General features: G+C 36.8%; 1 protein-coding gene across 1 annotated transcript in view; it reads left to right on the top strand.

Annotated features, from left to right (window-relative positions):
- The first annotated feature begins 7,481 nt into the window (after nt 1-7,481).
- The window catches only part of ARHGAP24 (Rho GTPase activating protein 24), a 767,082-nt gene continuing 760,401 nt past the window's right edge, over nt 7,482-14,162 (top strand). The window contains exon 1 of the mRNA XM_060012218.1: nt 7,482-7,532. The gene's annotated coding sequence lies outside the window, so the exon portion shown is untranslated. The remainder of the gene's footprint in view (nt 7,533-14,162) is intronic.

The following is a 14,162-nucleotide window of genomic DNA, read 5'->3' as shown; positions in this document are numbered from 1 at the left end:
TCATAACCACCACCAACACATGTTTCCTAGAGCTTTCCACAAGTCTGGATGGCACCAGGGTGGTTGCTATGGGAATTATATTTTAGTTTCATACTGTTATGCAGGGTTATGGGTGACAGCAGGTCACGGGTTTGTGGCAGGAAGAGTGGCTGCCTCTCCACTCCCAACCTCAGCACAAGTACCAGATTTTCAGCTGTGAGGCAAGTGAGAAAGGTGATCATAAAGTCTTGCCTTTTTATTTGCTTTTTGTTCTAAAAGGTAGACGCTGTCTGTGGTTATACTCAATATTTCAAAAAGGTTATTTAAGTGAGAGAATGTGTAGTTAATAGACCTGAGAAAAAAGGTGACCACTAAAAATCATTAGGGATAAAGATTAGCAGGCAAGATTACAGAGTTAGGCAAATAACAGGAGGAAAAAAAAAAACTGTAAGCAATCCTGATTCTAGGTAGGCAGGTTAAATTTGGAGGGTCTCCATGGTAAGCAATATTTAGGCAGGTTAGGTAGGTCTAGACAATGATTATCCAAATGTGGCAATGTGACCTGAGGCACAGATTCTGTGACATAGATATTCCAAATATTCTTGCCAAAAGGGAGACCAGTATGATAGCCAAGATATAGAAGTATATGAAAGGTGGAGGACAAAGTGAGACTTAACAAATTAAAGTGAAGAAGATTTTCATGTGAACAGAATCAGCCAGTGTATCAGAGACAAGAGGAACTTTAATAGTGTTATAAAACATTACCCCAGAAAGAACTCTGTTTTGCTCTTCCAGCCATATCATGCATGAGCCTATCTAGATTTCTAGAGATGGGGACGCAACTGGTTACTGCAATGCTACTCCTCACTCCTCACAAGGCCTAGAAAATTCATTTTATGTTACAGAGATATCATTTTCTATAAACTTTATTAGGTAATCTGCTTTATCATTCATTGTGGAAAATTTACAATAAAAGCAGAAGAGAGAATATAAAGAACTATCAACCAGCTTCAACAATTGCCAACATATGGCCAACTTTATTTCAACTATAATCTTTATATTCTCCAACTTGCTGCCCTCTCCCCATGGATTATGTTGAAGCAAACCTCAGCTAGCCTATTATTTTACCTGCTAAAATTCAGTACCTATTGTAAAAAACTAAGGACTGTTTATAACATCATCACACCCATCATAATTAACAGGCATTTCTTTTTTTAAAAAATAAATTTATTTATTTATTTTTGGCTACATTGGTCTTTGTTGCTGTGTGCGGGCTTACTGCACGTGGGCTTTCTCTATTTGCAGCGAGTGGGGGCTACTCTTCATTGTGGTGCACGGGCTTCTCATTCTGTGGCTTCTCTTGTGGAGCACAGGCTCTAGGCGCGTGGCATTCAGTAGTTGCAGCACACTGGCTCAGTAGTTGCAGCTTGTGGGCTCTAGAGCGCAGGCTCAGTAGTTGTGGCACATGGGCTTAGCTGCTCCGCGGCATCTTCCCGGACCAGGGCTTGAACCTGTGTCCCCTGCATTGGCAGGCAGATTCTTAACTACTGAGCCACCAGGGAAGCCCAGCATTTCTTAATGTCACTAAATATTTCTTAATGTCACTAAATATTCATTCAGTATCCAAATTTCCCTGATTATCTCATAAATTTCTGTTTATGGTTGGTATTATTTGAATTGAGTCCCAAACAAGGTCCACATTAAGAGCACATATAAAGCATATAAAGTGCAAATTAAGACTCTTTAATAACAGTTCTTCCTGTTTATTTTGCCATTTACTTGTTGAATAAAACAGGTCACTCGTGTTTAGAATTTCCTACATCCTGGTTTTAGTTGATTGAATTCCAGTATGTGTCATTTACCATGTTCCTCTCATTCCCTGGACTTTACGTGAAAGAGTGGGTAGGTCTAGAATCTTGATCAGATTCACATTTGCTTTTGTAGCAAGAACACTTCATTACTGGTACTATGTATTTTTTATTGAATCATATCAGAAAACTCATAATGTCTTGGTTATCTCTTGTGATAAGATCGATTGGTGGGTTCAGATGTTGTCAGCTGATCTACCATTATAATTTCCAAAATAGCCCTTCATCTAATTGTTTCAGTAGCCACTGATGATTATTGCTTAGATTATTTCATTAGAGTTCCAAAAGGGTTATACTCTAATCCTATCATCCTATCTGTATTTATTACCTAGAATTTATCCATAAAAACATTCTAAAGTCTAGAAAAGTTTGTATAGCAAAGGCAAGGCAACTATTTGATTTTTTATCTTCTGTTTTCATTTTATTTATTTACCTCATTATAACTTTGAGGAAATTATTAAGCCCTCATCCTAATACATTATAAGAAGGTACACACAAACCAGAGAAGCGGCATAATACAATGGGAAAACCAGGGGTATAGACACATGAGAACTAAGGACGCTTATCTTGCTATCGTATGGTGTGTTGAGGTTGGTTTGTACGTGTGACATTTCTGATATATGCAGTTCCTCTGTAGGCTAAAGAAATATCTTTAATTATGAAGTTCACGTTTCTACAAAGAAATTTAATTCTTTCATTCTCATAATTTCCAGCATTATCTGGACCTCTGTCTGCTGCCTTTATTGATATATGCATTCTTAGTTCTGATAAATATATTTGTAATCCCTCTTGTTGCTCATTCTGTTTCCTGTCATCTTCTGTTGTTTATTATAGAAGCATCCACTGAATATCTGGCTCCATTTTATAGAAATAAATTTCCTATTTTGTGTTTTTTATCTCACTTTTCAACTTAATCCATCCAGTCATACTACTTTTATTGAGTTATCAAGCACTTATTTCTGACAGAATACTTATGTATTTACCTACTATGTTTTTCACTTTGATTCTGCTTCTTATTAGTTATGAGAAATTGGGCAACTCACTCCTCTAGACTGTTTCCTCATTAGTAAAATTGAGATCAAGAAATCGAACTCCAGGGGTGTTCTGAAGATTAACAAAGATAATTTATAAGAAATTATCAATCAAAGGACCATTCTTACATTCTGATCTGATGAGTACTTGGTGAGCTCTTTTTGTAGTAGCCACTGTGCTAAGTTCCAAGGATTTGCCAACTAAAGCAGATATGGGTCTTGCTCTCATAGAACTCCAACTAATGGTTCTATGACGTTGGAATACCAACATCAAAATATAATTGCATTTATTCCATAGATGTTCTGCAAATGTTGCTGAATTTGACTATTTTGTCTATTCTATTGGTGATTTATTTCTATGTATTCCCAATTATTAGAAGTTGATGTTTAGTTCTGGTTCACTGCTATTTTCACTGTGCAGATGTCATCTTGGTTTTCTTTACTGGGTTCCAAAGATTAATATACTACTAAGTCTTACTGTAGAACTTCCTAAGTATTAAATATGTAAATATTATGTAGGGAAGCAGGGAATTTCCATTTCATTCATGCATTCATCCATTTATCAAATATTCAATTAGACTAAAATATGCAGAATGATTTCAGAGAAGATAGAGATGCTCAGACCAAATTGTTTTATAAGGCAACAGAAATGAGTTAATCAGAATTAGACAATGTCTCTTCTGTGTTTGACTGGCCATTACTGCCTGCAAATTGAATCAAATATTTGAGACGAAAGATTTGGATCAATATGTCTGATTTAATACACTAGTAAGGCACTAATAACTTGACATAGATTGACCATACTTTAAAAAATAATTTCCTTTAAAATATAGGTAGGACTATGAGATAAGGAAATGAATAGGGAATGTCACCTGCCAGAACTGAACCATGGCTTCCTGTCTGTCCCTTTATAAGCAAAGTTGTTCAGTCTTTTTCTCATTGTCCCCACCCTCACCCCTATTTCCGTTTAAAAAATTTTTATTAATTGACAAACATATCTTTGGCTAGCTTGTTCTGTGCCCTCAGTAATATATTCTCTGTGTTGATATGAGTTATTCTACAACCTGTAGTTTAAAATATCTAAATGTGTGTGTGCATGTGTGTATGTGTGTTTAAGATATTCATTGAGATGATTCAGAAATCTAATTTCTATTCATGTGTGCTAATGGGATTCAGGTCATATCTTTTCATTGAATTCTTAGCTTTATTACATTTTTTGGTGGTGATCAAGGAGAGTGTATAATCTCATCGATACTTTGGTTCTTTTACTCTTTTCCATGATTTGGCTACAATTTATTTCCTTTTAAATTTGTCATAACTTTCTCATAATATTCTCTTAACATTTAGTTTCCAAGAGTGAGGTATTCAAATATATTATTTTTCTCAATTATTTTTTCCCCTTTTCTGTTTGAACGTTATACTTTCTGACCCCACTGATATCAGATTTGTTCAGTTGACTTGCTGGGCCAATGGGATGCAAGTGGAAGTAACATTTAAGGGCCATCATTTAGTTCTACCATTATAGGCATATCTCAGTTTATTGTGCTTCACTTTATTGCACTTCTTACAAATTGAAGATTGTGGCAACCCTGTGTTGAGCAAGGCTATCAGCACCATTTTTCTAACAGCATTTGCTCATTTTGTATCTCTGTGTCACATTTTGGTAATTCTTGCAATATTTCAAACTTTTTCATTATTATTACATTTGTTTTGGTGATCTGTGATCAGTAATGTTTGATGTTTACTATTATGACTCACTGAAGTCTCAGATGATGGTTAGCATTTTTTAGCAATAAAGCATTTTAAAATTAAAGTATGTACATTGTTTTTTAGACATAATGCTATTTCACACTTAATAGGCTACAGGATGGTATAAACATAACTTTTATATGCACTGGGAAACGAGAAAATTTGTGTGAGTCACTTTATTGAGATATTTGCTTTATCATGGTGGTCTGGAACTGAATCCACAATATCTCTGAGGTATACCTGTATTCTTTTCCTTCTGCTATGACATCAAAATAAGGGCTGCTCCTTCAGCTTGGGCCCCAGGATGAAGAAGTCATTCAGCAGGAACTGAGGCTGACACAGACATAAATGATGTTATTATTAAAAAGCTCAGATTTTCAGGGTCATTTGTTACTGCAGTATATAACTAAGCTGATTAACACAAAGGAACATGGTAGTTTTATTACTATTAAGAAGTAGGGGGATGAACTGTTAGTGTAACACAGAGGACTGAACATATGTTTTGGAGTTTGAGAGTTATGGGTTTGACCCAGGTTTGAATGTAATTAGTTGTGACTACTTGGAGTAGTTATTAAACTATTTGAACTTCAGTATTTTCACTTCTAAAATGGGATCAACCCACATAAACTTACAACTTTGCTGTGAAGATTAAATAACTGCATTTAAGGTAATGCTTACTGCTGTAACTAACAATCGAATGCAAAACTGCATAATGACTCAGAATGTATAGAAGTTTGTTTCTAACTCACTTAAACTGCAAAATTCGTGATCCTGATTATCCAATGTTTTCTCTCCAAGCAATGATTCAGGGACTTGGCTCCTTCCTTCCATTTTGTGGCTCTGCTATCTGCAAAACACGGTGACCAAGGTTGCTTGGGAACTATCTCCATTCCTGTCATCCAGAAATGGCAAAGGAACATGGAGGATCTCAAGAGGGAGGTTTTCATAGACTAGGTGTGGAAGTGCTAACACATTGCTTCTGCTCATTTTCCAATGGTTAGAACCCAGTTACATGGTCACACCCAAGTACAATGTAAGCTGGAAATGTAGTCAGCTATGTGCTTAAGAAGAAAAGGAAATAGATTTGATGAACAGTTAGCAGTCTCTGCCACAGTGATATATGTTAAGGGCAAGATTACCTACAAGAACCTAGTAGATGCTTAATAAACATTCTTTCCTGTTTGCTTTCTCTAGGTTTCTTCAAGCCTTATGTAACTATCAAAAAATTTTTATCTACTGGGCATCAAACACACGGCTTTAAGATGGAATATATAAATCTTGCAGCCATGAAAAAATGATTAGTTCAGGAGTTTTTCTTGCCTGATAATCCTTTTTTTTAAACATCTTTATTGGAGTATAATTGCTTTACAATGGTGTGTTATTTTCTGTTTTATAACAAAGTGAATCAGCTATACTTATACATATATCCCCATATCTGCTCCCTCTTGCGTCTCTCTCCCACCCTCCCTATCTCACCTCTCCAGATGGTCACAAAGCACGGAGCTGATCTCCCTGTGCTATGCGGCCTGCTTCCCACTAGCTATTTTACATTTGTAGTATATATAAGTCCATGCCACTCTCTTACTTCACCCCAGCTTACCCTTCCCCCTCCCCGTGTCCTCAAGTCCATTCTCTACATCTGCATCTTTACTCCTGTCCTACCCCTAGGTTCTTCAGAACCTTCATTCTTTTTTTTTTAGATTCCATATATATGTGTTACCATATGGTATTTGTTTTTCTCTTTCTGACTTACTTCACTCTGTATGACAGACTCTAGGTCCATCCACCTCACTACAAATAACTCAATTTTGTTTCTTTTTATTTGCCTGATAATTCTTGATATTCATAAAGCAACATGCTTAGTGAAAGTATCTTGGTTCATTGCCTGTCAGAACTAGAGGTAAAGCTAGAAGCATTCAATAAATGTTTGTTGAATGCCTAACTGAGTAAATATGCCTCTTTTGATTTAATAAAATATCATGACTGAACAAGTGTTATACCCTTCTGTAAGGCATATGGTAAAATATGAGAACTAAACTGGCTCTCCAGGGACTTTGCCAACGGAGAATTGGTATCTGACTTTTATTTACTATGGAAAATGCTTGTATTTCTAACATAAAATTAAAAGACTTTACACAAATTTTCAGTTTTTTATTATGTTATTGAATAATTCCTTTGGGTTTACACTTTCATGATTCTGGATACATGTGAAAGCTACTGGTAATTTCTGCTAGTCGAAATCAGTTTTGTAAGTCTTTACAGACATATGAAGATGGGCTTGCCCCTCAATTTTTCTTTACCTCTTCCTAGGTACTTGACTTTGGGCAACTTACATTACCTATATGGGCCTCAATATTTTCATCCAAAGCAACAGGATGAAGATAAATCTAGGTTATATATTTATAGTGAGTTTTAAAAGAGGTGTAAGACATAAAACAATGAATACATTTTCTGTAATATAGTAAATACTCAGTAAATGGCAACTTTTCTATTAATATTAATAGCAGTGATGATATTAGTAATATCATAAATAATAATAGAATAATAACAAACTATTACCATGGAAAGGTATATCTTTCTCAGAAGTACACTATATATGTGAAATAAGAATGATGTTTAAAAATATTTTCCTTTAAAAGCCATCATCCCTAGAGAAAACATGGAATGAGGTTGGAATATACATCCTATAATGCCCAGACCAGGCTTTTGTTCTCACCTGAGTATTTTGACATTGCGTAATTGCATAGTAAACAGTATGTCACGTGCTTGGCATGTACTTCTTAATAATTTTGAAAAGCCACTAGAGGGTGCTACTTTGTTAGGAAAATAAAAGCACTTCCCAACAGTAGTGTTCAGTCTGCAGCAGGGACGTCTGATGTTAGGGGCCAGAACTGAGCTCTCTGCTGTGAGTATCCGGATACAATTTATTCATTTATCGTTTATGTCGGAAGTAAATAGCAATAGTTTAGGCAAGCTACAAAAGTTGATACAGATAAAATCCTAGTCTTTTCTTTCAGTAAATATTTATACCAGTTCTGTTATGCAAAAGCTGTGAATATTTCTTACCAAACAAAATTCTGAGGCTATATGATTTTCTTATGGGAGATAAGTTGGCTTTAATTATGTGTGTTGGGTTTTGACTAGATATCTGTTGCTCTAAGTTTGGTGTAATGATTTTCTTCTGTCTTTGGTAGTTTTTATCATAAAGATTGGTGAAAATGAAGATCCTGTATTATTTTTGCCCTCTGAAAAATAACATTTCAGTGATCCAAAGGTCACAGATATGTTCAGGTGGGTGAGCTGCAGATAAACTAAGTATATGACCTTCGTTTTCGTAACTCTGAGTTTAAAGTGAATGTTATGCTGATGAGAGATTGTATGAAGTGTCAGCCTCAATAATGAATAAAGCCTTTAGTCTGTAGTTCTTATTCAGTGGCAAAAGCATCTTTGTGAAGCCAATTACCTAAGGGTGAAACACAGTCAACATGGGTTTAGTAAAAAGATTTCTGCAGATTAACTTTTGTCTTTTCAGCCAACCATGAAGTAATGATAGAGATGGAGAAAGATTGTCAGTAGTTGGAGGAGAGGAAGAAATAAATGGGGAAACCTAAAAAAACCCTAATTCTCCAGTAGAAGTGAACTGCACAAAAACTGGGTGTTCTCAGTGTGCACATTTTTGATCCCTGATAGAGGAGTTAACTTCCTGAGGGATTTTTTCCTACTACATATTACTTCTGAAATATGAGTGGGGGGAAAGGGTTTTGGTTTGACTTGCATTAATAAAAGGAACAACTAAAAAATCTCAGAGAAAATTATCTGGAAGAGTCTAGCTCCTCAAGTCTTCCGAGATTCCCCAGAGCCAAAGTAACTGCTCATTAGTCCGGATTGGACTTGATGATTACACAGAATATATTCAGGTTACTGGCTCATGGTGTGTGTGTGTGTGTGTGTGTGTGTGTGTGTGTGTGTGTGTGTACGCACTCCATACACACACATACACTTTATCACAACTCTAAGAGGTCATGTCAGTCAAGAGCTCACTCTTACCCTACTCTAATTTTTAATGTTAATTCAGCTTCTATAGCTTGTTTCTCTTTTGGAACAGCTGACCCCTCCCCGTGGTGGGAGCTGGGAGGGGTCAGGAGGCTCTGATTATTATTCACTGTTGAGATGTTTTAAATCCACCTTCAAATCTTTTCCAGAGAATTTGAGACTGGGAACACATGGGTGGCACTAGAATATGAAAAAACTATTTTTCATCTCTCTTTTTCATTAGTGTCGATCATGTGTTTCTTTTTGTAAGTGCACTGGAGAATAGTGATGAAATGGAATGGGGTTATCCCATTGTCCATGTTAGGGGTGTAAGGAAACTCTAATTCACCCTTCTCTGATCAGAAAGGGCTGAATTTTTACTGAGAAGTATACCTCTGCTTTAATTTGCCAGCTGTGTGAAAGCATGGATTACAGAAAATAATATGGAACTAGAAGGGAGATGTCTGTTTTAAGCCCTCTGCTTCTGATCTGCTATTCTTAGTTGTGGCAAGTGGGTTTATCTTAAACCATGAACATGACTAAGCTTTAGTTTAGTTTTTAAATTAAAATCTTTTTTTTTTGGTAAGAAAGAATATTGTCTATTTGGTTTGCGACAGAAAAGTGCCCTCAAACTATAGAGGCCAATAGAAGTGTTGTCATGGTCTGTGACAATATGGTAAAAATTAGGCTTTACTAGATTAATTGAACACTATTAAGAAAATACCCTGTTTGCTTTCCCATTCCTTGATTTTCTTTAGCGTTCCAATTTCTCATTCTGTATACTGCTATCTTGCAAATGACTATATTGAATGGTTCAGCCTGAGAGCAGATGTTAAAGGTGTAATGATGAGGGAAGTAGAAAAGGTAGTTTATCTTCTCATGTAATACACAGTGTCACTGCCAACAGCTGTGCTTTTGCTTTTGTTATAACTTTTCTATGACCCAGTTCCTGCTTTAAGGCATATTGTACTCTTGTCCTTTTAAGTGTAGATGTTCAAATAATTCCATGGAATCCCCTTTACTGACTTAAAACCTGAGTGGATGTGAAATTTGAAATACTGTACTTGAAAGTTTTTTTTTTTTTTTGCTCGATTTTCTTATTTGGAAACTTGAGGGGAGCAAGTTTTTTCAGTAGCTTTCTTTGGTATAGCTCCATGATTCTCAAACCCTAGATTGAGGCTTCCCTTCAGTCCCTCACTGGACTGAATTTTGTGAGGGAGTCCTCTTCTTTTGCTTTGTACATCCCTAAACAAACCTTGTTTAAGTAAAAAATAAGTGAAAGTCTTGGTTTCCCTGCTTAAGTTAATAACACATATACCTATATGTATATATGTCAGTCTTACCCATAAGGATTGGGTAAGACAGATGGAGATCAAAGAGATCAAAATATCACCTTTATCCTTTATGATTGATAAAACTAATATTGGAGACTGTGATTTGGAGAAGTGCAATAATGACATCTTAATACCAAACTCCAAGCTCAGCCAGGGGCAGGCAGCTGGGAAGATACTGGGTGGAAGTCTGCCTTTGTTCCACCTAAAGGCAGGTAGAGTGTGTATACTCTCTCAGGGCAGCTAGCTCCCTCCAGGATGTAGGGAACAGAGACTGAGCTGGGTCTACCTAGTTCTTCTCCCAAAAACTCATCAATCAGCTCCCTGACTTTCTGAGGTGAGAAACCTTGGAAATGCCTCATTACAGAAACCTGAGGGGAGGAAAGAATGTCCCAACCCCACTACCCCTCAAAATATTCTCCAGGGCTTTGTTTTCTTACTTTATGGAGCTTAACCATTAAGCTGATGAAAAGCAAGATTACTGCTGTTGTCTTAGTGGAGAAACTCTGCGGTCTGTCAAGACAGCCTGCCCCTACCACCGTGAGGCTGTTGTCCAACCACTGATCTCTGACTTGTTGTAGATCTGCCTGGGAAACCGGTGAGAGAGACACCTTATTCCCCTAGAAGTGTCCAAAAGGGTCAGTCTGTACTACAGCTGAAAACTCCTCTTTCTGTTCCCAACCCAAATTACTATCTAGCTACATTGTCCAAGTTTATTAGAGCTTTTGCAATAATATCCAGTGACCACATGGAGCTATTCCAATAATAATACGTCAAAAAGCTAGATGTCCCAAATATAAATATAAATCTCTGTCCACTATTAAATTCCTCAACAAAAATTAAAGCGCAAATTTAAACTCCCTTGAATTTTACAGTTCAAATGAATTAGAGCCCAGAATCAAATTATCTTACCTTTGTGATTTCAAAGAAATTAGTGAAAAAAAAATCATCCTTGCCAATTTCTTAGTCTAATCAGCCTCAACAGAGACTTCTTAGTGGCTGGAGAGGATGAGTTTCCCTCAGCAGCTGCAGCATAGCTTTTTTCTCATGGAAATAGATGTAATTCCTTCACAACTTTCAGAAATAGCATTAATTCATTGCCAAGTTTCTGATGTACCTAATTTTTTAGAAAAGTGTTCACAAGATTATTATAGCACTGGCCCCATTCTCACCAAATTTAGAAAAAAAATTAATAATTAATACTTAGTTCCTAGAGTAGTTTTTATGTTCCCCAAACTCAGTTTTCAGTGATGTTAAAGATTCTAGAAGAGACTTATTGAGATCTGAGAACAGGGTGGACAGTCTAGATTTTAGTCTGACTGAGATGCCAGACTTAGAGAATCAATGATTTGGGAACTTGAATTCAACTGGGAGAAATCACCTGTAAATACATTACTTTTGGCCCTGGGGAATTACCAGATCTTGAGAGAAAATGAATTTATGAACACAATCTCTTCTCCAAGAAAGGAACATTTGAGATGTGCTGGGCAAGCTTAGGACTTTGTCCAGGTTTCTACATTCTTATTTGGCATGCTTTTGGGCCTTTTTGGGAGGCATCCTGATGGTGATTTAGTGTGGATTCTGTCTAGTGACAAGTCCCCCACTCTTTTTCCGTGGTGGTTGGTTCCATTACTCTGGCTATAAAATTGCTAGAAATGAAATGAAATATCCTACAGAAACTTTCTTTCTCCTCTTCATCCTTCCTCCAGCTGGGGAAATATCTTCAGCAGATTCCTGAACTCACAATGTCATTGATATTTCTTAAAGCTTGTAGCCTTAGAAGGGTTTAGTGAGAACAGGTATCTCCCTGTGTCCTTCAAGAAAATGTTACCTGGCACAAAAATTTTAAACTAGGACCTCACCCATGTGTGCTCTGAAAGCACTCATAGAACTTAGGCATGCAATTAAAGACAATGCCTACATACATGGTTGAGAAACAGTCAAATAAAAATTGATTCACCTATTGTCCACACACAATAGATAGTTTAAGGTCATGTTGTAGCAGCCTCGTTCTGAAGGTCTCTGTGCCCCATATGACATTATTTAAGGTGTGGGAAGCCCTGCTTGTGTAAAAACAGCCTCTCGCTCTATAAAAATAGACACACATCTGCGGACAAGCCACTGTAAGCTGCAGTCCTCCACCAAATGCAAAATCCCATAGTGACCTATTCCTTTAAAGTACAAGATCTAAAGATGCTACTTAGGCTGCAGTGATTGTAAGCACACCACAAAACTGTGAAAGCCAGTTGCAAGATACAATATAAGCCCCTGCAAACCACCAAAGTCAACCACAGGCAGAGCCTGACTTCATCCAGTGCCTCATGATTCAATATTATTTTTGCTCTCCAACTTCCACTCCATGTCTATTTCTCAATATTCCTGGCTCAAGGCGCCATATCCTAACAATCCCTTGAATTGAACTTCCAGATCTTGGGCAGAGGCAGAATCTGCCCTGTAAAACATGGGATTTGGAATAACAGAACTGAATGCCTACACTCCATAGTTACCTGGATCACAAGGGAGGGGAAGGCAGAAGGAGCTGGGCTACTCATGTCCAGTTCTTTTCTAAAATCCACCAGTCAGGTAACTCACTGTTCTTTGTGCACGAGTAGCTGGTGGTATTTAGAACATTTAGGGCATTTTGCCTCATAGAAAGCAGAGGACTAGAAAAGTTCTTTCCCCCTTAACAGAATTTGATTGGATGTTCCCCCTGTGGCCTCCTTTGATAGCTTGTTCTTAAAACCACTTCCACTCTCCAGAATAAAAAACCCAAACCGAACAAATAAGTACAAAAGACTTAGGTCTTCTAAGTAATTGAGCAGCTCAACAGCTAAATGGCTCAACTGATGCATCATCAATTTCAATTCTGCTGCAGGTTTTCCCATGTGTTTTACATATGTTAGCTGTAACTGATCTCTTCAAACACTCAATGTAACACATTTCTGGAAATGCTTGGTTAAGTCTGGTTTTCCAAAAGTAGGTTGGAAAGATTTCAAATAACACAAATGGGAAAAAAAATGGAATGAATAGGAAAATGATTCACAGTGCCCATTGATACAGGGAGATGTAATTACATTAAGTTAAATGAGGTAATAGTTGTGAAAGCACTTGGCAAACTTGTAAAATACCATATGAAGGTAAAATCTTAGCTGTTACATTCTGTGCAAATGGATTGCAATTTGAAGTCCACAGTTCCTATGGTAAGAATTTTGGTAGGAACTTTAAAATCAAGTTCCGCTCTCTCTTAAAGAAACAGAGGCCTTGAAGTGGTCAATTTCTCTAAGCCTTAGAGTCTATGGTCATGGTCACCCATTTAATGAATGGCCCAATGGGACCAGAAGACCATTTGGTTCTCTTAATGATTGGCGCCAGAGCTGGTGTTTGCCTAGATTAGTGTGAAATGCAAGCTGCCAGGGCGTGAGATGCCAACAAAGATAAAAACTTGACCATAAATAATGTTGGTAACATCAACTCTAGATATGAAGGAAAAGAGATATGTATATTTTGGAACCTAACAGGAATTAATTCCCTTTGTTTTCCTTTTTTTATAATGTCAGGAAATTATGTGATCAGTAGTAGTTTCTTTAAAATGTAGTAAAACAGTATTACAAAGACCACAATCTATGTCCTACTTCTATATAAGTTTAGTGTACATAAAGATTTTATCCAGAGGACTTGTTATTTTGCATTTTATTTAAATGATTAGTTCAATGATGTATTCTTTTATGTCTTAATGAAATATTCCCTTTCAATTAACAAAAAATCCTTATGGATCTACAACGTACAGTAAATTCTGCTATAATGCATGTTTTGAAAACGTGAAATTGTTCCAACACAACTGATATTTTAGGGAACTTTGAGCATGACACAAATTTTGTCTTTGCCTCTGCACAGTTTTGTTTATAAGAAACTCTAGGTGAATGCAGTGACCTGCAGCCGGCTGAACCCAGCTGCAGAGGAATTTGCATAACACACATGCATGCATCTCAAATTCTACCAGGTATCTCCTTTCACCCCATGTATTATAAGCCTCGCCCACCCACATCTGGTGTTAGAACTTTCAGACCCATTTCAGGTAACCCTCCTTTCATCACTTTACAATGACTTACAAGGTGCAACCCTTCTGTAAACTTCAGGTCTTTTTCAAGGTAAAGTGCCACTCTTATTGTAAT

Source organism: Delphinus delphis, chromosome 5, assembly GCF_949987515.2.
Source record: "Delphinus delphis chromosome 5, mDelDel1.2, whole genome shotgun sequence".
Lineage (NCBI taxonomy): Eukaryota > Metazoa > Chordata > Mammalia > Artiodactyla > Delphinidae > Delphinus > Delphinus delphis.
Note: the sequence above shows the minus strand (reverse complement) of the source record. Positions and strands in the feature narration are given on the sequence as shown.